Raw genomic sequence first — 24,579 nt, forward strand, 5'->3', positions numbered from 1 at the left:
ACTGAAGCAGTGGAACTCTCTGCCGGTGAACATTATTGTGGAATTGCCTTCATCGAGAAGGATACATGCAATGCTGCCTTTAGATTTGATCAAAATACGACACCATGGCAGGCAGCTGACTTATGCTGCCTGCTGAATGGGACAGCGTCCGTCTTGGAAGCGTGCAAATTCTACATTAAAATGCTGCCGAGTTAGACGGCTGCCTCCCGATTGGAACCCACCGGCAAATACAAAATCTTATCAAAGTATGTGGTGGCAGCCCTAGACACCCACTTTGGAAAAGCATGCCCTAAATCAGGGGTGTCAAACTCAAGCACTAAAAGGACTACATCAAAAATCTCATCACATCTGTGGGCCAGAGAAAAAAAAATGTATTTCATTTTTAATGAATGTTGTACTACAACCCAAACTGGCCATTGTTTATTCAAAATATGCAAAAACGTCAGTACTAAAATACAGACACCTGGCATTGTTCATCACTGTTGCGGGCATGTGTATGTTGTAAAATGATGTTATGATGAGCCTTATTAAATAATAAAGGGCCCGGTCATTTGCCCCGCCCCCGGCCCGGCTCTGATTTGTTCCGCTAGTGCGTTGCAGTGCATGCTGGGGACTGTAGTGCAGCACATTGTGAAACAGGCTAATATTAATAGAAAATGAAACTGATTTTGCAGGCCAGATAGGATTGTGTGGTGGGCCTGATCTTGTGTTTGACACATGGGCTCTAGACAATATGTTGTAGGGGAGACTGTGGGGCATGTCATTGTGCGTTCTCACTTGTAAGGGCTTCGGTTGCCCTCTTTGCCCCCCTGAGTCTGCCATTGAGCTAAAATGCTAGCAAAAGGCAAATTCTTCATACTTGACCAATAAAACCAATCCTAATTATGTGTTTCTGGTTCAGGTGTGTTCACCAACAGCAGGTAGGTTTCTGAAGGATAGATAGGAACCTCAGGCCTTACTAAGCAAATTAGCCTAAGTCCTGCTAAATCCTGCACTCTTCTTACAGCTAGCATAACCCTCTTTCTTCAGTGTCCTCCTCTGTGTATCTTCTCTCTAAATGAAAGTTAAGCCCAGCACGTTTGCATGAGCTTTACTTGTAATTTGGAAGCGCTAATGAGATAAGCGTATGGCTATAGTCGCCTGTTTCCTTTTGAAGCCGGCAGTCAAACGACTCGGGGGTAATAAATTGTTCTCTTGAAGTAGCTGGATGAAGAACATGCCTGTTTAATCCTGCGCTATTAGAACTTTCCACACAGTGTAGCGCTTCTTAAGGTGTTCCAGCTCTTCAGCACAGTTTGTTTTTCCATCATGTGGCTGCAGATGTGACGGCTCACGGAAAGGAATTGATTTGGGGTGGAAAAAAAGAGCATGAGAAGCAAAGAAACTAGCTGTTCTGTGTGTTTTTCAGTAAACAGAAGGAGCTGCATAAAAGGGTTTTTAGGCCCTGAGTGTGTTAGATAGGGCTAATACACAGACACAGGAACCTTCATGTAAACAAGAGCCTCAATGAGGCTGAACCTGAGCTAAAAAGGCACTGAAATCCAATGAATAGTACAAGTTTGAGATGTTTTGAGTTGCCTGTTTTGAACACTATTGAAAATCAGTAGGAAAGTGTGCACGTCCCACTGGAGTATAGGTGGAGGACATGACAGGAAAAAGGGGCATGTCCGTATGTGCACTTTTCTCCTCAGTGTAGTCATGTCCAGTTCCATCTGGGAAGACCAAGACCAGCACATGCTGAGGCACCACTGCTACTTTTATAACTGCTTTCGAACTCATTTTTTCAATCTGGCATTCAAAGTCATCACACAGTTCAACACGCTTGGAGGAGAATGCTGTACAGATTAGCATTTACTTTTCATTTTTACAATTCAGAGTAATTCTGATTGACATCCCTCTTTATTTACTCACAACACAAATTAGTTTGAAGGTGGCTTCAAAAAAAGGCTGGCTCAACTCTGCTTGCTCTGAGTGTGTGAGCGCTCTTTACTAATTTCTCCAATTTCTCTAACTTTGTTATCTGAGAGGTTTGGTCAGTACAAGCCACAAATTTATGTTACGTCTACATAGTAAAACCCTACCGTAAAGATATTTCCACAAATGTTTTCACACAACAGACGGTAAAGGCCACTGCATTGAGAAGATCAAGTCCACATTCTTTTTTTACATTGTACATGTATATATTTAAAGGTGCAGTGTGTAAGATTTAGTGCCAACTAGCGGTAAGATGGCAGATTGCAACCAACAGAATACCCCTTCCTCATCCCTCCCTTTCCAAGCGTGTAGTAGAACCTCTGGTGGCAGTCAAGTTTTCGCTTGTGTGATGACGAGGATTCACCCTCCTATTGTTTTTTCCTCATGCTAATAAAAAGTACGATTCTCTATTTGTTGAAATTGGGGTTCTCAAAGTTTCCCAACACAAAATGGCTAGATTCTTCTTTCTTTGTCTTCCAACTGCTGCTATAGCGCCACCAAATTCAAGCTGCTGTTTCAGGGTAAAAGCTATCTAGAGCCAGAGTTTAGTTTGTCCTTTCGGGGCTTCTGTAGAAACATGGTGGCACAACATGGTGGCCTCTGTTCTTATGTAGATATGAAGGGCTCGTTCTAAGCTAATGAAACAGGTGATTATACGCCACTGAAAACATGGTTTAATACCCCCCCCTACATTTTACACACTGCACCTTTAATTGAATGAAGCTTTCAACTTCATTTATAAGTTTATTTCATTTGGTTGGAGGTGAACAACCTCTTCACAACTCACGGTTGTCCAGCTGAAAGACATTAAATACCATGACTGTTTGTCTGTTTATCTACAAAACTTTACAGTGGCTTGTCTACTGTATCTTTTTGTGGTCTTGTTCTGGATGTAATTTAACGGAGTGATACTCCCAGGTGGCACTTTGGGAGTATTCAAAAATATTTCGTATGTAAGTTGTCAAGAGATACCCTTGGGAGTTGTATTCAGCTCGTTGCAGTCTGCAACCTCACCACTAGATGGCACTAAATCGTACACATTGCACCTTTAAATTAATACATGCACTGTGTAAAACTGAATTTGATATTGATGGTTATCTGCACTGTATGTGGAATAGCTGCATTCACAGCTGCTATTTGACACTGTAGGATGCTACACAGTGCATCTGGTGTGCGGTAGCCTTTAACGTCAGATATGCTGAAATAAAGTCCATTAGAATCATTAGGATTAAAGGATTCTGCTTTCTAATGGGAACTGGACTTATGGCTACCATTAGAGACCACTAGTTTCCTGTAGAACCCCTTTAGATCCCATTAGGAAACCATCAGATGCTTCTGGAATCAGTCCCAGAACACCTGTTAAACCATTAGAGTCCTTTATACTGTGTTATCAACCCATCAGGAAAACACAAAACACCATTGGTGACTATTGGTTCACTGGCCACTTTGGTTCCTATCACCACCACTGTAAAGAAATCCGAGCCTGTAAGTTTCCCTACAGTGAACCATGTCACGTTAATCCGTTCTGAATGACTTTTACACCTCACCGGGTAAGTTATGCAGATGTTTTTTTAAATGGGTGGATTTCCCCTTCAAAGCTTATAGCTTATGATTATTAATAACCATATATTGTATATTATTATAGGCGCTTGTGAGTGGCAAAACATTTCTTTAGTTTAGTTTGTTAGCGATTAAATGACGCTTTAACAGTCGAATACTGAAGTCCGTCGATTCTCTTTTCCCCCCCGCGGTCTTTCAAGTGATTGACCGTCTGCTCGGCCTTACCAGCGCCGTAGCCAATCAGACAACACGCGCTGGCAGAAGGCTTCTTCGTGCGCTCCGGCCGGCTTCAGTATTTTTTCCTCACCCGTATTCCGACAAATTCCACCCACCTGTGACGGGACTGGCTGTACTCCGCCTCCTCGACAGCAGTGCGCTGGTATAAAACGGTTAAGCCCCGCCCACCTGCGCTAGGATTGGCTAGTAGGTTTTTTTCAAGATATCAGATTTGTTTTTTGATCTGATTCTAAAGCATTGATAAAGCAATGTAACAACTGTCTATATATACATAATACACATATGTATATGTCAATTATTAAATATACATACTTCATAAAAGAAAAGAGGAAAAGAAAAGACTAATGACATTCATATTTCATATGCAGGGACGTATACTGAGGACAACATATATATATATATATATATATATATATATATATATATATTCTTTAACGGCTTTTTGTTTAAGATGAGCTTTTTTGGAACTATCACATATTTTAAAATAATAATAAATGTGTGATACATTACATATACATAATACATACTTTCATATATAAAATGTATATGTAAATATATTATGTGTGTATATATATATATATATATATATATATATATATAGACACACACACACACACACACACACACACACACACACACACACACACACACACGAACTCAGTAGCCAATCCCAGCGCAGGAGGGCAGGACTTGTCAGAATACAGGCGGGAAAAGAAGATTCCACCGGTCTGGCAATTAGAGGCATTTCTGAGGCGCGCGCTTTGGTGGATCTGCTGGACGCCTCTGGACTGAGAGAGTTCCCGTTCCGTCCTCCCTCATGTTTCTGTTCAGGAGTTCGTCTGTGTCCCCAAATTTGCCGTGAGCTCCTTCTCGTCCAGTTGGCCGAGGTAAGCCCTGCTGACACTTATTAGGTAAATGAGTAGAGAATGGTGAGAGGAGTCCGGCTGGAGTGTCCGTGTAACGTTCGCCCAGCGCTGCGGGACGTTGTCGTGTCCTCAGTTTGGAAAGTTCGCGTGTTTTCCGGGTCTCTTGGAGGAATACGGAGCTGTAGCGGGCTTGTGTGGTGAGCTCGCGGTCGTTCTGAGAGCGTGTTTTGGCGTTTCTCAGAAGACAAGCGAACAGACGGCTTTAAACTTTCCCGTGCGGGAAGTTAACGTTTCTAACGTTTTGTTATTTTTTTTTTCATTTCCCCGTTCCACCTTAAACGGTGCAGCAGCGACGGCGCCGCAATGGAACTGCTGCACCATTTAAGGTGGAGCGGGGGAATTGGAATAAGGAGCTGGCGAATAGGAAGCCGACTTCAGCCTCGTGGTAACCCCGGTGTTTGTTGAAGCTGGCAGGAGAAAGTCTGTCAGGTAGCTCCGCTGCTCCGCTCATCTGTTCCGAACAAGTAGAATAATCTGGAATAATAACAGGAACAGCTGCGTCCGCCTGGTTTGCGCGCAGAGGAGTTCTCGGAGCACCTGCCTGTGAAGAACCCAGGCTCTGTGTTTAACCTGTAAACGAACCTCAGTCACTACTGCCGTTCACTGTTTGCCCTAAAAGCCCGTGTGAATGTCTCTTGTCGTGGTTCCAGAGGTGCCGTCTCGCCTCTCTGCTCGGTTTCCCTCAGTAAAGCATGTAGAGTTCAGTTCACTAATACTCTTCTGAAAAAGATGCTTATTCATAGGTTCTTCAGTAAAGGAAAGGTTCTAATCGCAGCCGTGAGTTCTATATAGAACCATTTCTCCCTTAAACGACTCTTGGCTCGGTGAAATGGTTTTAGATTAATGGAGAATGTGTTGTACACTCAAGAGATGGTCCTTCAAAGGCTCTTTAGTTCCCATTGGATCGAGAGTCCTATAGAGAACCATTTCACTCTTAAATGGCTCTGTGTGGTGAAATGGTTCTTCAGACGCTCTAAAAGAGATGGTTCCTTCAAAGGCTCTTTAGTTCTCATTGGATGGAGAGTCCTATAGAGAACCATTTCACTCTTAAATGACTCTGTGTGATGAAATGGTTCTTCAGACGCTCTAAAAGAGATGGTTCCTTCAAAGGCTCTTTAGTTCTCATTGGATGGAGAGTCCTATAGAGAACCATTTCACTCTTAAATGACTCTGTGTGATGAAATGGTTCTTCAGACGCTCTAAAAGAGATGGTTCCTTCAAAGGCTCTTTAGTTCTCATTGGATGGAGAGTCCTATAGAGAACCATTTCACTCTTAAATGGCTCTGTGTGGTGAAATGGTTCTTCAGACGCTCTAAAAGAGATGGTTCCTTCAAAGGCTCTTTAGTTCTCATTAGCTCAAGAGTCCTATAGAGAACCATTTCACTCTTAAATGACTCTGTGTGTGGTGAAATGGTTCTTCAGATGCTCTAAAAGAGATGGTTCTTTAAGGGTTCTTTAGTATAAGCAAATAGTTCTAATAAGATCCTAAGTCTTATATAGTACCATTTCATCCTTAAATTGTTCTTTGCATGGTAACCTGGTTCTTCAGATTGATGAAGAATGTGTTGTACACTCTAAGAGAGATGGTTCTTTAGCTAAGAAAATGATTCTGTATAGAAAATATATATGAAAAGTCCTAAGTAGTACCAAGAAGGGGTTTTCTATTGTTACAGAGTCAAGCCTGTTATAATAGAAGAACCCTTTTGGTGTGGTAAAGATTTTCAAAGAAAGTGCAAAGAACCCTTAAATCATGCAAACCATTTTCTTTACTAAAGAACCCTTAAGAACCATCTTTTATAAGTGCGTATATGCTTCTGTATAGCACCTAATTGGGTTTTGCTATAGTTACAAACTTGATGTCATAACAATAGCAGAACCGACGCTATAGAGAACCATTTTCTTCCATTTGACATCTATCTGAAGAACCATTTACCATGCACAGAATTGTCTAAGCATGAAATGGTTTTATGTAGAACTCCCAGTTCTGAATATATCCATTCCCTTTCCTAAAGAACCCTTGGAGAACCATCTTTTTTGAGAATGTAGTGCCAGCAGGGTCCATGTGTACAGATCAGAGTATAAGTACTAGATTAGGATGGGTTCCACATGCTTTTTCTAAATAAGTCCACTCACAGAACTGAGATATGAAAGGTCCTAGATCAGAACCTGTGCGCTCAGGTGTTTGATCCGTTTCTTAGCTTCTGATCCCGTACTCGGAAAGCTCCTCAGATGCGGGCGTTCTCCTGTCGGTTTGGTGTGAAGTCGGGGGCGTCAGACACCCTAGCCGATGAAAGAGAGCGCCTGCTGCGATATGCGAAGGCGCTCTGTAAATCATTTCGGAGGAAGAGAGCGGGTATCCCTCTGCTCAGAGAGAGAGAAAGAGAGAAAAGAGAAGAGCTACAGTAAAACAGTGACCATTGTGGTGAGAGGAAGCGAGGAGATGCTAGAAATGGAAACTAACTGTCTCTCCCCACATCTCACACACACACACACACACACGCTCCTTCCTAACACTTTCTCACGTACTGCCTCTTCTTTGCAAGTCATCCAAATGGCCTGTTGACAGTAGATTTAGTGATGTATGGGGAAAAACATGCGGCAATATACGTGTTGGAATGTATGTTGGTGTTATTGGTGCCTTAGAACAAGCAACACGCCACAGCTTGTATTCACAAGCTGTGTAGAACACACATCTAAGGCATGAAGAGTTATGGTTGGGGAAAAATATTACATAAGACAGTGTTTGAAGACTCATATATTAAAACTCATATATTAAATCATTTTGATGTCCTTACTTTGATAAATAAGTAAAAATCGCCTCACAGCAAGAAGGCTCTCGGTTTGATTCTGTGTGGAGTTTGTATGTTCGCCCTGTGTCTTCATTGGTTTCCTCCCATGGTCCAAAGCTAAAATGCCCCTTTGTGTAAGTTTGTGTGTCTGTATGTCAGCCCTGTTGTGGCCCGGCGCCCTGTCCAGAGTGTTTCCTACCTTTTGTCCAATGAGAGCTGGGCTAGGCTCCATCATATCCCTAGAGACTCCCGTGAAGCAACTTGTGAGCAACTCTGCCAACAATATCCATGAGTTAGCAAATTGTGGCGTAATTTATCATGATAACAGTAAATATCATATTGTCCACTTCTACACAGCACAAGCAGCAGAGATCCCGAAGTGCATAAATAATGCAAGCTGCAAACGGAACAAAGAACCAGTCCACCACACCAGACAGCAGAAAACATATTGGTAGGTGTGTGTTTGTATTTGGTGGATGTGCATTACACACACGCAGTGATATACAGGGTGATTCAGAAGATTCGTCTGATTTCAAATGATTCATTTCACTTGTAAATCATCACAGAACACTGAAATTGTAAATGGTTTAGTTGAGCGTAGAGCTTATCATGTAATTTTAGAGGCGTTCAGTGTGACGTCCTCCAGCTGTACGGACAGCATCAACACCATAGTCAAATTCATCCCATACTGGATTGAGCATGTCGGATGTCGCTGCACTCACGGCTCTTTCAGTGAGATTTCAGAGATCATCCAGTGCTGTGAAACCAATGATGAACACTCTGAGCTGTTGGAGGGTCACTGCTCATGAACATCACGTGCACAGTTATGACGGATTCGCTCTTCTTGAAGTAGAGAATGCTTTCTGCTCAGGGGTCGCATCTCCTCACAATCTGAAGGGATCCAGCTTTCGATGACAGTCAGAAACTCCATGACACCCCCCCCCCTTTAACTGGTATGTGATTGGTTCCTACACACCTCATGGTTGTAATCACCCTGTACAATAGAAATCAAAAGTCTGGATTCAATGTTTTCAGTAATATATTAGTAGTATGGTGGCAGATAAATATAAAAAAATGATTGATATACTAGCACTGTCCAGCGTCACAGGTTTATGTTTTTGGAATAAATTTGTGGAGAGCAGTGAAGTAAGTAAATAAATAATGAATTAATAAAATTTTTTGGGTGTTTTGAAAATTATGAAAAGAGCTGTAGATGATTCTAAATTGGCTGGTGGAAGTTATAATGAAAGCGATATTCATAATGTGTTGTCATCAACCTCACTTTTTAAAATACTTGACAAAACATCCTATGAGTAGGTAATGGCAATATATTATTTGTCCTTGAATATCTTCTTTTGATTGCCAAAATGCTTGACTAAAACACTTTAAACATCCTTTTGTTGTCTATTTTAGTATATATAATATCTGCACTGTAGAATAAAAAAATAACCAAAGATACTAACATGAAAAGTGATGCCAAACATTTGAGGGATGGTGTAAATATATAAAGAAATGTAAAATATATAACGCTGCTGTCAGAACCTCGCATCTCCATTTTTGTTGTTTTTCAGTTTTTGATAAAATTTGAAAATACCTGGTGGCCTTTACATGGTGTCTAAATTTCATAACAAATGGACCAGAAGAAATGGCCCAAACTTGGGAACCTGGGAACTTACTTGGGAAAGCTTTTGGTAAAACTGACTAAAAACTTGCTAAAAGTTATGTTTTTTTTCCTTCTCCCTTAAATTATGATTTCAGAGATACAAGGTTTTTGTTTTGGTCTTTTTTATTTATTTATTTTTTACATAATTTGAAAATAACTATCGCACTTTACCTTGTTTGTGAATTTATGGAGTGACCCAAAAATACTTGGAAAGACGTCGGGTTCCATTGACTTACCTTAAAAGTAAAGTATATATGTACACGTGTATGTGTGTGTGTGTGTGTGTGTGTGTGTGTGTGTGTGTGTGTGTGTGTGTAATATATATATATTTGTATGTATGTACGTATGTATTTGTATGTATGTACAATACTATATATATATATATATATATATATATATATATATATATATATATATATATATATACTTGATAAGTGTATAATTGGGATGGTAAGAGCTGGTATGGCCTGTTTAACAGTGGCTGTAATAGGTGATTAGCAGGGTGGGTACTAACACTTTTCATAGCATGGGTTTGTGCTCCGGTGAAGAGTTTATTAATTGGGACGAGCAGGCATGCAAGTGCAGTGCGGACCACCCATTGCAGTGGTTTCTTTGAGTGAGAACGGGGGGAGGGGAACCAGACAGTAACGGAATATGTGAGAATATTTTCAATGAAGGCTGTATAGAAACGCAGCAGACTCATTGAGAGTCTTCAGCTGCTGCAGGAAGAGCATCCTCTGTAGGGCCTTCTTAACGAGGTGTGAGATATTCTGCTCCCACATGGGGGCGCTGGTGATGGTGGAGGCCAGAAGGTTGAAAGACTTAACAGCACTCATGATGGTACTGTTGATGACCAGGGGAGAGTGGGCACATCTTATCTAGGCCTGACGTGATCATGAAGTTTTACCTGACAGCTAATTTTCGTATGAATTACAACTGAGATGAAGCATTTTTGTTCATTGTTTGCAACTATTAAAGTGCAAGCTTAAAGTGACTACCTTGGCTGTTTAGCTGTCTTGAGCGCCGATACACAAACAAATATTACGTTTCAGCACCTGACAGAAATTAGAACTGCTGATGTTTTCCTACGACCCATGACGCATTTCCATAAATGCGTTTTCTGCTTTTATTTACATATATTTGCTTCAGCCCAACTGATGAAAGGGCACCTACATTCACATTCTGTTTGTTGTTACGTAAACATGTGATTGTGAGAGCCATGGAAAATAATTGTGGTCCGTTTAAATATTTGCGATCCACTCAAATATTTGCGATCTCAGGCACATATGTAATAACTGTGACGGGCCTAATCGGAAGGGTTTGAGGTTGGTTCAGCTCAAGCTTGTTGTCTGCACACCATGTTCATGTTAGGTGTAGCGATCATTATCTTTGACAAGACCCACAACAGTGCTGTCATCTGCAAGCACAGTGAATTTAGCCAAGCCTTGGACAGGGATGTAGTCATTACTGTGCAGCTGGTACAGGAGAGAGGATGCGCCCAAAGCTAACTTAGCGTGGGTCTGATAGGAATATATCTCCTGTCTGTCAGGAAGTTGGTGACCCACTTGGCACATTAAGATGAAGGTGCTCAGCATGCAGCCACTTCTGGATGATTGCATTCGCTGGCAGAGCTGAAGTCAACAAAGTAAACTCTGGCATAAACGCCCATTGTCCAGGTGGTCCAGGATTTAATGGAGACTAGTGTTGACGGCATCTTCTGCTGAGCGATTAGATGTGTAGGCACACTGCAGGGGATCTAGAAAGTGGATCTGTGTTGCCGCTCAAAATGATGCTCAGTTCACCTCATGATCACTGATGTCAGGGCCATTGAGCAGAACATATTTTTAACCATTTTGGGGATTGGGACTATTACGGAGGTTTTAAAGCGGCTGGATGCTGTGCATGTGTCCAAGGAATGGTTGCATATGCTGGTAGAAACAGGGGATAATTGTTTGGCCTGGAGCCCTGTGATACTCCCATCTGGTGGTGTGGCTTTCAAAGACATTTCCCTTAGAATTTTGTAAACCAGTAATGGGTGGTTCACAGGTACTGTAGCAGGTTAATTCAGTGCTGGAACTGGGCCTGAGGTGCTCTGGAGCGGAGTGATGAAGCACGCTATGGTGAAGACTACTGAAGCACCTGGAAGCGGAGTGAAAAGGCAGGGCTTGGTGGTTAGTAGATAAGGGTTGTGAAGCATAGTGTGACATTCAAAGTGGCAGTAGGATCTGTGCAGGCTGTTAGCAAGTAGTTGCACTTGATCCAGTTCAAGAAGGGCGTGATAGTTAGCTGATGCCTTGAATCAGGTGTGTAGGTGCAGAAAATGCTTGAATTGACTTAGAGCCTACATACCTGTTATTTTCTGAGTAGATTTCCATATGGAAGGAAAATTGGGAGCACATTGTCAGTGTGTGTGTGTTTACCTGCAAAGATTTTCACAAATCCAATTGAATACCTTCTGATTACACAATAAGACTGAGGTGTTTAAGCTCACTCTACTCAACAATCTGATGGAAAATCTCCTTTTACATGCTCACTACAAGTAATTCAGACCAAAATGAACACAACGTGCATCATGCGAGTCCAGTCAGAGGGAGATGAGCAGCAGTGAGCAGTGCTTGTGTTTTTAATTCTTTTAAAATTGTCAGACTCAGGAAAATGTACCACACATGTACTTATTAAAGAAGGCTGAGAGGAAGATGTCGTGTTCCTACACACGTGTTGGACGCCTGTCCCACCGCCGTCTTATAAACTTAAACATTATTAACATTCGCTATGACGCGGCGAACATGCACAGAATAGACTTACACTTTCCGATTGGGAATGTAATCAGGTACAGCCGTTTGTACAGATATTATTCTTGTATTTGACAGATTATTTACAGGATTACCCACCTCGTTCAATCAGACAGTTTTATGCTCTGAACGGTTTCTTTTCTGATTCCGATTCTTTTCCATCTAACTAGTCAGATTATTTATGGACTGCATGTGAACGTGGGTAGTGTAGGTGTTCAGACAGTGCTCAGTGCTGTTGCAAGCTTCCCAGTTGGTAGAGCTTCAGGCAGTCTCGACTGCTTCATCTGAGTGTGGTAATTGTTGGTTTTTTAGCTTTTCAGCCTCGAACTATGGATATGCAGGTTATGCAATCACCTCGGCTTCTTATGTGCTCAGTGTATTAAAGCGCCTCTGCTTCTTCAATGCAGCTCCAAGCCCCACCTAATTTTCTTAGTCCACCTTAACACACCAGCGATTCACATGAATACATTTTACAGTTCCACTTGTATGTAGGCTTTTTAACCCTTAAAAATGATGTTCCTACAGGGACTTGCGTGCAAAATGGCTGCGCTATTGTTAAGTTATAGAAGTGTGTAATAAAGCTTTGGGCCTGTCGGTGGGTCTTAATACAGTTTAAGGGGTTAATACAAAAACTGAAACCGCCACTGAGCAGGAATTCAGAAACACCCATTCGCACACATCCATATTTTGTGCTATTACATTGGATATGGCTGGACTCATCTTGCTATTGTTTTTGTGTTAATTAATGTGGACCTGGTCCAAAAGCTTTGCATACTGGCTTGGGAACGACTTGTTGCACCACTGCCTAAAACCATCTGTATCGTTGCATAATCAGCCTGTCTAAAAAGAGCCTAAGGAAAAGCGTGAAAGGAACCTTTAATGGAGCTGTAAAAACGGTTCTGTTTTGTCTCATGAAGCAGGTAAATGTGTGTGCTTTGTTAGCTGGTTTCTTAGACGACAGTTAGGAAAGTCGCCTTGGATAAACAGGGCAGAACTGAACTGAGTTAGCTCCAGCACCTTGTTAGTCAATAAGCCCTCTGCGACCTGGAACATGAACACCTTCCAGGATGATAGTTGCAAACTTGCCTGGAAGGTAGAACTCCTTGCAGGTAATGCATAGAGATTCCATATTTGGAGAACAAAATTATGCAAGAACAGACAGAGCACTGTCTTTGTAGTAGCAGAATGTCTTTCTGTTAAGACGCGACACTTGGTCCAAGCAATCAAATCACTGTAGGATTCAGTCAGTGATTGTAGTTTGTCCATCATATTTTTGTGGAGATCTACATCTTCTTTTACAGAATGCTTGACCTTGAAACCTGCAAGGGCACATAGCGGAGGGAGAAGAGTCGTTGGCTGTGTCAGACTGTGTTCAAATTTTGGCAGGGCGGTTCAGACATTTTGAAAGAAGCAATTGGCAATTTTCTAAAACTCCTGAGTACTAAGGGTGGAGTCGTTGGAGGAGGCGTTCAGCAATCCAGTATGTCACCAGTATGAAGCTCACACCCTTTTAGGCAGAATCAGAGAACGTACGACAGCTCGGCTCCTTTTGGCTGCTTCTGGCACATAGAAGTAGATAACCCCCAGAACTATTTCACTGTGTTCTCATGGTCTCATTATGTTTTCGGCAGTAAACCAAACCACTCTGTGAGTGTTTTTAGTTAATTAAGGTAGAACAGAGGGAATGCGGCATAGTAAATTTCTCAGACAAAAGAAAAACACTGAGGAAATGTTCTGAAATATTTTTTCCTTATACAGTAATAGTATCAACCCTGAATGATATCAGATAAGCAGTGAATGAAAGTGTATCAGATTGTTACGTCTTAACCATGTTGCTTTTGTGTTGTATAATTACAGATTAACTACAGAATAATTATAGATTCTTCTCATCCAACATACCATCTTTTCCAACCACGTCCTTCTTTGAGGCGTTTAGGCTGAAAGATGAAAAATTTTATATCGAAACAACAATTTAAGACACTACATTCGTAAATAAGTTCTTCAAGGTTCTTAAAAAGAAGATTCTTTAGTAAAGACAATCGTTCTACATAGAACTATGAACACTCATTTGCATGCTTAAATGGCTCTTTGTATGGTGAAATGGTTCTTCAGATTGATGGAGAATGTATTGTATATGGTTCTGTATAGCACCAAAGAGGGTTCTGCTATTGTTACTATGTGTCAAGCTTTTAACAATAGTTAAACATTTTGGTGCTATATAGAACCTTTTCAAAAAGGTGCAATATAAGACCATATACAACACATTGTCCATAAAGCAAATGGGTCGTTGAGTGTTTATGGTTCTGTATATTGACTTTGCTAAAGAACCCTTGAAAAAACGTATCTTTAAAGTATGTACAAAATGTTGTTTTAAGTGTAAAGAGGGGAATTTGATCCTAATAGCCAGATTATAAAATGCCTGTAGATGAGTAAGACCAGGGTTTCACAACCCAAATGTGAAGAAGAGCCATTTTGTCCATTTTGTCCTTTCAGTAAAAATCAAACCACATTGGCAACCACATTATATCCATTTTACCATCTTGGCTATAAACATGTCTCAGTATGTGCTGATGTCCCAGAAAAGGCTAAAAATATAATATAATGTAAATGAAAACACAGACTCACTGTGCTCTGCTTTAGTTCAGCTATAGCTGCTTTTCTCACGTCTCTGGCAGGAAACTTTTCCGCAAAAGTAGAACAGTTTCTCGTAAAATGTCTCTCAGCAATGGTTTTTTTTCAAGGCTGAAGTCGCTTCTCATTCGCCAGCTCCTTGTTCAAATTTTTCGTTCCACCTTAAATGGTGCCAGAGATGCCAGAATGTAACTGCTGTCATTTAAGGTGGCACGGGAGAATTCGAATGAGATTCAGACTTGAGCTTCAAGACTTTTTAGTGTTTGCCAGTTTCTCATTTCTCTGCAGATTAAATGTATCAGGAAACCAGCTGAAGTGCTTGAAAATGCAAATAAGTCTGTTATCAGTTAGTTATCGGTGTTTGTCTTCAATCTTTCTCTTTGCCTATTTGTTAGTCACTAGCTAGCTAGAGAGTGTTGTCTGCGTTGCTATGTGACCAGCAGTCTGTGTGCCAGTCCTCAGTGTTAAAAGGTGAATTAGCAGACGTACATTCCAAGGTTTAAAACCATTTTGTGTTAAAACTGTTAGAATGATCAGCTTTATTTTACTGCAAAGGAGGATTATTTTATTTTTACCTAAAAATATGATTCTGCCGTGGAGCAGCAACAGGACAGTAAAAGAGCCGCATGTTACCAGTCAGAGGCAGCCAAACCTCAATGCGTTTTGACATGACAACCACAGAACTGTGTTCAGGGGGCAAGCCTCAAGAATTGTAAGAAATCTCAATTTAAACTGGAGTTACTGTATTAGTTGGGAAAAAAAAATTTGATATTTCGATAGTTCGATATTTTCCCCAAATCATTCAGCTCAAAGGCATCTAGGCTATAGATCTTTGAAAACTAGGACTACCTGCTTTAAGAAGAGCTTTTTTGAGTAGTGTGTTATTATAGTCTGCTCAGACTTTGTCAGAATGTACAGATGCTGTTGTATATTGTATACTGTAGATGTATTATATTATACGTTTGTGTTTTGTGCTACGGCAGAGTTGAAATTACACTGACCTGTTTTACTCAGAATTAATCAATCAGTTTCATAAGATCGTAAGATACTCAATGAAAATAAGGTTGTCACAACCATCAAAAGTCAAAACGGTGGCCAAAATGTACAATAATTAACAAATATTTATTATTAACAAAAAATGTGCCTGAGAACACTGGGATATGTTCCAGCATCCCAAACAGAGAGGGAGGGAAAGTGATGGAGAGATGTATTGATTTATTATTCCTTTTCTTCCATCTCAGTTCAAAAACTGCTGCTCTTACTTTTCTTTCATTCTAAATTTATTATATTATTTTTATTGTCGTCAAATAAAACCATCAAAGATTCTTACGATCGCTTGGTTTGATGGTGCTTTGTCTAAATATGGTCGTGCCAGTAAAGCTTACTTCATGGAATCGAATAGAGAGAGTGAACTGTACACTGTACGAATCATCCAGTTTATTTTTGCCAAATCTCCAGGATAATGAAATCACAGTGTTAACGCTCCAGTAGAGTAGGATCCCGTCTTCTCCCAGAATAGCTCTTAGTGACCTTCTCTCTGCTTGTTTATCCTGCACACGGCTTTGCCAGAAAACACATTTCTGAACGAAATTCATAAACATTTAAATTGCTCAGCAAAAGGCGGAATGATGAACCATGTACGCGGATGAGGCGCAGTGGATGGCTGTTGTTTTGGCTGTTTGGTATTTCAGGCCGAAGCGTAGCCTGCAAACTTTCCGGATTACGGCCGGACAGTTACGGCAGAGACAAAAAGAGTCGCCCAGAGTTAGAAAACGCCTCCGGAGCCACACCACCGGCATTCCGTTTTCTCTCTCCCTGACATGCACACGCACACACCTGTCTCTCTCGCTGTCAGTCACGTCTCATTAGTTCGTTACCATTAGGCAGGCTCGATTTGTAAATTAGGGCGCAATGAAGCCATGCCTCACTAGCTCCTTTAAATCATGAGCAATTCTCCCAGAGAGCATCACAGATCGCGGCTCTCTCCGAGCTGAGCCGAGGCTACCTGCTTTAGGTGATGGTCAGGAAGCCTTCTGTATCCGTGCTCAGCCGGGTGAAAACATAGCTGATGGGCTAATGTGGCACGCTCATTGCTATGCTGGTCAGCATGCAGTGTCCCTTCTATTTAGTTTAAAGTAAAGCGAAGTACATGGAGGTGATTGGGCTTTATTTTCTTTAGCGAGGCCAAAGCTGTTAAAACAGTATACATCATCATTAGCGGCGAGGCACATGGTCTCAGAGCTGAGAGCATGTTGGTGAGTATGTATGATCATAAATAAACTGAAGTGGCATGTTTTTTATGAGTGTGTATAGTCTGTCCTCTAGAATGATAATACTGGAACTCCTGTGCTCGAACTCTGGCCTGGGTCCAGTCAGTCATGGTTTACGCCCCACTCTGTCCTTGATTGTCCGCCTGGACAAACTCCTGTGACGCATCAGCGGCCCTTCAGACAGCCGCACTTTTCTTCTCTTACCGTATAAGCATTACAGACCCTTCCGTTATTGGTCATCAGGTTGGCATGTGTTACATTAAGGCACAGCTTCAATTCTGGATGGTTTAGTTATATCTCAGCTCATCAGTTCATAATAAAAAAAAATATATAGGTGTTCTTTAAAGTGACCATTTTTGGTTCTGTAAAGACCCTTTTCCTAGAAGAACTATTTTTGCAAATTGAATGTAAAGAACCTTTTTAAAGTTTAAAGAATCTGTACATAATATAAAAGGTCCTCAGCAGTAACGCTTTTTCCACAACTTTACATCCAAGTTAAGAACTTGGGGGCAGTCGTGGGCTGGAGGTTAGGGAACTGGCCCTGTGACCGGAAGGATACCGGTTTAATCCCCAGTGCCAACAGTCCATGACTGAGGTGTCCTTGAGCAAGACACCTAACCCCCAATTGCTCCCTGGGCGCCGTGGACAGGGATGCCCACCGCTCTGGGCTCTGGGTGTGTGTATTCACTAGTGTGTATGTGGTGTTTCACTGCACGGATGGGTTAATTGCGGAGGTGGAATTTCCCATTTGTGGGATTAAAAAGTATCACTTAACTTTTAACTTAACCATTTAGGAACCGTGATGTAGTCAGTGGCATATCTAGAATTTTATGGGACCTTTTTTTTTTTTTTTTTTTTAATGATGGTTATTCAGTCGTGCTTTAGTAAAGAGAGTGGTTCTGTATAGGACCCTGAACACTCAGAGAGCCTTTTGCATGATTTCCATTGTGAAAGGGTTCAGATTTATGGAGAATGTGTTGTAGATGGTTCTATATAGGGCCGTTTTGAAAAGGGCTCTATACAGCACCTGGTGTTCTTCTATTGTTGCAGTGTCAAATAGAAGAACCCCACTGGTTAAACTATAATGTTACACAGATTCCCATGAACCCTTTCTGAGTAAGGGTGAGTGAGTAATTGAAGTGAGTGAGTAATTGAAGTGAGGGTCTTGGTGAGTTTAAGGGGTAAAAACAATTAAACTTTTTTCCCTTGAAACAAATGCAGGACACCGTACATTCAGGCTACACTACACAAGATAGAAATTCTGATAGTTGTGAAGACCTATTGAAACTAATGATCAAATTCTAGTTATCCTGGACTCCTGGTTCATTTGGGAAGGAGAAGGAGCGCAGACCGTTCTAGTGCTTCCGTTTTCTGTTTATTCCTTTGTCAGTTCCGTCATTTGATTGTGCAGAATGTATTTAAATGGCAGCATGCCTGTGGAAGCAGTGATAGGGAATCATTGCCGCCATCACCGTCCGCAGAAATGGAAATAGCCCTCTTAATTGGCAGGCTAATCATTTCCTCCTCAGCCTCTCAAATGAGACAATACTCATGCATCCGTTATTGAATTGGCCTCTCCCTCCTTTCCTCCTCCCCCCGCACGGGGACTGAATGGATGGGCTTTGATGCACCTATCGAACGAAAGCGCAGCGAGATCGTCTTGTCATTGTTTTTTGGAGCCATTGGGGATTTCAGGGGTAGTTTGTAGAAAAATAGCCCACGGCGTAACTCCTGTCATTTCATCGATTTCATTGACCTTTGCTAATTGTCTTCCCACAGTTCATTTTTACACCTTCGCTGTGTTCCTTCATAGCTGTGGCCAAAGCAGACAGCTGATGCTAATCAGGCCTTTTGCAGGGAATTTCTCCATGTGTGTGCGTCTGGCAGCGTATTAAAGCAGCGTCTCACTGAGGAGCAGAAGGTCGAAGCAGTGGTTCTGACAAAATCCCCCTCAGAGCCAGACACCTCTCTCTATTCTCCGTCTCATAATCTCCCTTCATTAAGTGTTCCTCCGACAAATATAATCCTGATATAAGCCGGGCATGCGGGGCGCACTATTGTGACTCTGAAACTGATCATTTCATATTTTCAGGTTGATCGGTCGGAATTAGCTAGCAGGGTAGGGCGAATAAAGGTTTGCACGTATTTTTAATTAGTACAAATATACTAAGGCCTTTAATGTGTTAATATAAAACGTTTAGCACAGCTTTGCCTAGATCTTCTGCTCTGCTGGAGTACATGAAATGTGTCATATAATAGCAGTTGATATCTGCTGATCCAGATATGATTTTGATCATCATGCATCTCTAATTTATACACTCATTGGTTGGAACAGGGATCAGCAACACGCTGCTCGGGAGCCATATGCAGCTCTTTTACTGCCCTGTTGCGGCTCCACAGCAGAATTAGAATTTGTAATGCAGTAAAATAAATTCTATTTAATTCAAGTTTATTTGTTTAGTGCTTTTTACAACAATGTTGTCACTAAGCAGCTTTACAGAAGCTTGAAAACATAGTTATAACATATCCCCCAGTGAGCAAGCCAGAGGTGACGGTGGCAAGGAAAAAGTCCCTCAGTCTGGAGAAAGAAACCTTGAGAGGAACCAAGACTCACAAGGGGAGACCCATCCTCCTCTGGTCAAACAGCTAAATACCAAATAAAAGCTAAGAGGATCTCTGTTTGAAGACTGGATGGTAAAGCTTTAGAAAATGCACTGGTAGAGATGGTCTCTGACTGAGGCGGTCTCTGACTGAGTCTTTATGAAAAGTGGGAGTGAGCTGCAACAGTCCCATCCTATCTCAATGCTGATACATCTGAATGGCACAGTGATGTAATTGAGGGTGTTGCAGTTGGCACAAATGAACAGGAGAGCTGGTTGGTGATGGTGAGGAGGAGGCCCTGATGGTCAGTCTTCAGCAGGATGGGAGGGCAGTCATTATCTCAGGAAGAGTAAAGAGACTAAATTAGTTCTGCTCAGGAGTATGACTGTAATAAATATGATTTCCCCCAGAGTGTGGTCGGTGATTCCGGCAGATCTAACTACAACAGCATAAACTAAAAGGAGAGAACAAGAAGGTAACATGGATATGAGAGTACCCTGAGACACTGGGATCCCCCCACTCCAACGTCAACAAACCTGTGTGATCGCATGAAGTGGTGGGTCAACAGCACCAACATCTCAGTTTACCATAAGCGTCTATGCCCATGAACCCCTGGAGCTCCTGCCTTTATCTAAAATAAAGCTCTGCTGATCATTCTCAGTTTTAAGAGTACATGGTCTTAAATGCTGGCATTAATGTATTACTGCTAATTCACCCCTGAAGACTGGCACACAGACTGTGGGTCACCATAGCACTGGAGACAATCTCACCTGGCTAGTAGCTAAAGAAAAGGCAAAGAAATGAAGGATTTAATTTTAAGTTTCTCGAAGGAATTTTCACGTTCCACTTTAAATGGTGCAGCAGTTACATTCTGGTGCCTCAGGCACCATTTAAGGTGGAATGGGAAAATTCGAAGAAGAAGCTGGCAGATGAGCAGCTGTCTTTAGACAGTCGAAGTCACAAGATGTTTTACAAGAAACTGTGCTACTATTGAGGAAAAGTTTCCTGCCAGAGATGTGAGAAAGGTGGCTAAAGCTGAGCGAAAGCTTAAAGCCGCACAAATTAAGTCTGCATTTTTGTGTATATTATACTTTTTATCCTTCACTAGTACATTAGCTCATACTGAGACATATTTACAGCCAAGATGGTAAAACATTACTGCAATAATACAGACGTAAAATATTATGGCTGTCGCGGTGGTTTGATTTTTGTTGAAATGTGACAGAATGGCTCTTCATCTTCATCACATTTGAATTGCTGACTGCTGGGTTGGAACATGCAGACAGTGTCGCTGGACATCATGAAAATTAAAAATTGTTCACTGTATGGAAATCAAATGATTTTCTTGTTCAGGGTCATATGAACCCTGTTTTCACACTATGAAAATAATGCTATTAAATTATTGAATGTCATGGATATATTTAAGTTTACTTTGTCCACTTCCATCCATCCATCCATTTTCTAAGCCGCTTCTCCCTCAGGGTCACGGGGGGGTGCTGGAGCCTATCCCAGCAGTCATCAGGCGGAAGGCAGGATACACCCTGGACAGGTCGCCAGTCCATCGCAGGGCAGACAGACAGACATAAACAATCACTTACACACTCACACCTAGGGGCAATGTAGCATGTCCAATTGGCCTGACTGCATGTCTTTGGGAGGAAACCGGAGAACCCAGAGGAAACCCAGAGGGGACCCACACAGACCCGGGGAGAACATGCAAACTCCACACAGAGAGGACCCCAGTCGCCTGGCCGGGGAATCGAACCCAGGACCTCCTCGCTGTGAGGCGACAGCGCTACCCACCAGGCCACCGTGCCACCCTACTTTGTCCACTTGTATATCTATAATGTAATGCACTCCTTTTTTCAGTGGAAAGAATCTTTCTTTAGTATCAAATTTGGGCAAATATGGTAAATGCGGTCAATTAGAATGAATTATTAGTCTTTCAAAAGACCCAATAAAAATTGAATTATAAAACTAAAGTTGAGTTTACTGCTCTCTCTTATAGGAACTGTGAGAGCAAATAAGAAATATGATTAATAATGATTACCCACACAAAATATTGTAAATAATTGTGATCGATTATTTTAGTTATACACAAATCGAAATCATCTATCTCTTACAGTGAGGCAAGTGCGATTAATCCCAAGGGATTATACAAAATATTGTAAATACTCACGAATACTTATTTTAACCATGTGACACATGAAGTCAACATGAATAAAGGAAGTGGGTGAACGAATGCAAAAACTTATTCATACAACCAATTTGGCGAAGAACAACCTGCCCTGCGTTATTAAATTTCAGCAGGCTCAGGCTTCTCAACCCAGAAAACATCCTGTCAATCAGTGTGATTTCACACACAGAGAAGTGATTGGAGCCCTGGGGACCTGTTGCTTGAGAACTGGTTTCTTTGTTAATGTGGTTTCAAGACGAAGGAACGTTTTTAGCTTCGGCCTTGATGGTCAATATTGACCCTTTGGCCTTTGCGGTAAAAACAGGATCTTCTGGATTGACAAAGTTTTCAAGTCATTAATCAAGGAAACCTCGCACAGTCCAACGACTCCTACGCTGCATTGAAAGGGTCTTGGCGCCGGTAAACACCAACACGAGGACGTATGCGAACTGTGTCAATATTGAAATAACTCACTCGAACATCATAACCAATGGCGAGTCTGGTTCTCATCAGGTCTTTTCATTTGGCCTGCAGCAGCGCACTTACATAACAGCGGGGGTAAACGTTTTTCAGACCTGCTCTCGCAAAGTTCTCGTTGGAAATAACGAAAAAGTCATTTTTATTCACCGAAGTTTCTTTCTTGCTATGTTATGGTGGAGCGTGCACCTTGGAGGGAGTTTAGGGGCAGGTACAAATACCACATCTACCCCTAAAGCTGACCTCAACCAGAGCATTTCACACATCCTTGTTGGTTTTATTTGTACAAATATGAAACCGTGAGATTATGTAACTCTTTTGTTCTCTGTCACATTGAGTAGAAGCAATCAACAGTGTTTGCAGTGCTTGTGTTAAGCACCCAGGGCTTTTTTTCCCCCAAGTCTTGAGCAAACAGTTAGTTTCTTTCTCCATGCCTGCAGCAATGACTCCTGGCTGGCTTTGTAGTGTGCAGTGAAAAGTCTGACCTTCTGCCTGGTCATGAGCAGAGCGGTGAGGTCATCCAATCCACCGGAAACACATGACCATCTTCACAAAGTTGGATTCTTCCACCGGGAACATCCAACATGCCCTGAGGAAGAGGCCGAGAGCTAGTTTAGCATTGTAGAGTGGTGATGAGCTCCTTTGTGATCGGATGTTTTGTGTTTTACGCCTTATAGTTTTACAGAAAATCAAGTTTAAACCATTTCCTGCTCACCCTAAATGTAGTTGGTCAGCTGAAAAATTTTTTTTGTCTGAAGGAACAAACTACGATGCTAAGGTAGCTAACAAGTAATGAAAGGGAAAACCTTGCTAACTGGCATTGTGCACTCACCTTAAACTATGTTGAGTTGTTAAGAAATCTCAGATGGTGTTGATTATGTGGTTTCTGACACTGTGACATGCTATTTTCTATAAAGAATGTCCCCCTTTTTCAGGGGACATATGTTTTTCTTTTTCATTTCACTGTTAATGTTACAACTCGTCGTTTATTAATGATCATACAAATATAAGGTGATGTGGTACCACAGCCACCCAGCCTCCCTCTAAACGCCAACCCCCTGCTCCACCCCCTGCGTTGAGTGAACCAAAAAAACAAATAACTGAGAGACAAAACAGAAGTAAAGAGAAAGAATGAAATAATAATAATGATAATAATAATAATAGTCAACAATGGACAAACTGGACATACAGGACAAACACGAACACTTAACAGAAATATATCTATAAAAAAGGCTTTAAAATGGCTGCCACTGCTGTTAGTTATACAGTTTACCTTTGTCCATTTTGGTAAAATTTAAGTCCTTTAATAATAATAATAATAATAATAATAATAATAATAATGTATTATTATTATTATTATTATTATTATTATTATTATTATTATGTTCTGTGAGGATTGGCTGTGTGCAGGGCCAGTCACATTAACCTTCATCAGCAGCATTTTATAAGTGAATTTACATTAATTTCAGTGGAATTTGTTGTGCTCAGCCGTTTTGAACATGCAACTTTGACAAGCAAATTCAAGACCTCAACTAGTACCACTACCACTTTGCATGTGTTGACCTCTGAAGGGCCTGTCCTTCATATAGATGAGAGCAGGTATCCACCACTTGCCTGTCATCTGAGTGTCTACACCCCCTTTTGGGTGAAAACAAACCCGGTCAGAGTGCCAGCACCAAATTAAATACTGGTGGTACAATACCTAAAAGCTGCTGTGTCACATTTTGCACATCTAACAATAAAAGAATAATGTCTAGCAATAAATAAACTTGCCCAAAACCGAAGGACAGCACTTTGAGACATCTGTGGCTTTAGGCCACACAGAGGATGAAAATTGTGAACTGTTGGACCTGGTTATTTAATATGTGTACATCTGTGGCAAAAACTTTATCACAGGTAAATTATTGGTAGAGTTAATGACTCATATGGGGGAAAAAAAAAAAAAAAAAAAAAAAAAAAAAAAATATATATATATATATATATATATATATATATATATATATATATATATATATATATATATATATACACACACACACACACACACACACACACACACACACACACACACACACACACACATACATACATACATACATATATATATATATATATATATATATATATATATATATATATATATATACACACATACACTACTCACAAAAACCTCAGGATATTTGGCTTACAGGTGAAATTTCAGGATGAACCTAAAATGCACTCTAACCTTTGCAGGTGAACTTAATGTGACCTCCTCTAAACCTTTGAATGCACATGTCCAACTGTTCAATCTTTCAGTACTTTTTGCACAATTTGCTCTTCTCTAACAAGGAGCTTAACAGCAAGGTGGTGTTGGTGGTGTTACAGTGTGGGCAGGTGTGTCTAGTGAATACAGAACTGCCCTACACTTTGTGAATCGTACAGTGCCCCAGTGGCCCGTACTACTGAATAACATCCTTAATCCAGTCAGTGTGCCTCTGCAT

General features: G+C 41.1%; 1 protein-coding gene across 1 annotated transcript in view; it reads left to right on the top strand.

Moving 5' to 3' along the window:
- Positions 1 to 4,459: 4,459 nt before the first annotated feature.
- chrm3a (cholinergic receptor, muscarinic 3a) overlaps positions 4,460 to 24,579 on the top strand; it is a 193,620-nt gene continuing 173,500 nt past the window's right edge. The window contains exon 1 of the mRNA XM_017704913.2: positions 4,460 to 4,658. The gene's annotated coding sequence lies outside the window, so the exon portion shown is untranslated. The remainder of the gene's footprint in view (positions 4,659 to 24,579) is intronic.

Source organism: Pygocentrus nattereri, chromosome 10, assembly GCF_015220715.1.
Source record: "Pygocentrus nattereri isolate fPygNat1 chromosome 10, fPygNat1.pri, whole genome shotgun sequence".
In the NCBI taxonomy this organism is placed as follows: domain Eukaryota; kingdom Metazoa; phylum Chordata; class Actinopteri; order Characiformes; family Serrasalmidae; genus Pygocentrus; species Pygocentrus nattereri.